Consider the following 818-nt stretch of genomic DNA (forward strand, 5'->3'; position numbering starts at 1 on the left):
CACAGTGCTAACTTGGCCTGGATTCCCATCACTATGTTGGAAAAGTAGAATGAAACAGGGGTGACACCAACCCCAAATGCTCATCTCTTCTCAACAAGCTTTTTCCCCCCTACTCTTTTATTAGACAAAGTCTACAAATAGTAAAGTGCACTTATATATTTTTCTTTTTATTGGGGGGAGTAATGGTTTACAGTACAATTGTTGACACACAGGCACATCCAGACCCCAAGATCCTCTTCTCCCCTCCTGACCTGTTCCTCCCGAGCCTTCTGCTTTGGTGGAGTACATCCTACCTAGTTCAAGTTTTGCTTTGTGTTTTCTTTTCCTGTCCTTGGTTTTCCTGGGTGCTTTTTTTAAAATTTATTTATAAAATAAAAGTATAGATAAAGCCATAGGATAAGAGGGGCACAATTACACACAATTCCCATTACCAGAGTTCTGTATTCCAACCCCTCCCTTGAAAGCCTTCCTGTTCTTTATTCCTCCCAGAGTATGGACCAAAGATTTTTTTTTCTTTTTTAGGGATTTTTCTTTTTTTTAATATATATATATATATATATATATATATATATATATATATATATATGTATGTATATTTCCCTTTTGTTGACCTTGGTTTTTATTGTTGTTGTTATTGATGTCGTCATTGTTGAATAGGGCAGAGAAAAATGGAGAGAGGAAGGGAAGAAAGAGAGGGGGAGAGAAAAATAGATACCTGCAGACCTGCTTCATTCACTGTGAAGCGACTCCCCTGCAGGTGGGGAGCTGGGGGCTCAAATCAGGAACCTTACGCCAGTCCCTGCGCTTTACGCCACGTG

Source organism: Erinaceus europaeus, chromosome 1, assembly GCF_950295315.1.
Source record: "Erinaceus europaeus chromosome 1, mEriEur2.1, whole genome shotgun sequence".
Lineage (NCBI taxonomy): Eukaryota > Metazoa > Chordata > Mammalia > Eulipotyphla > Erinaceidae > Erinaceus > Erinaceus europaeus.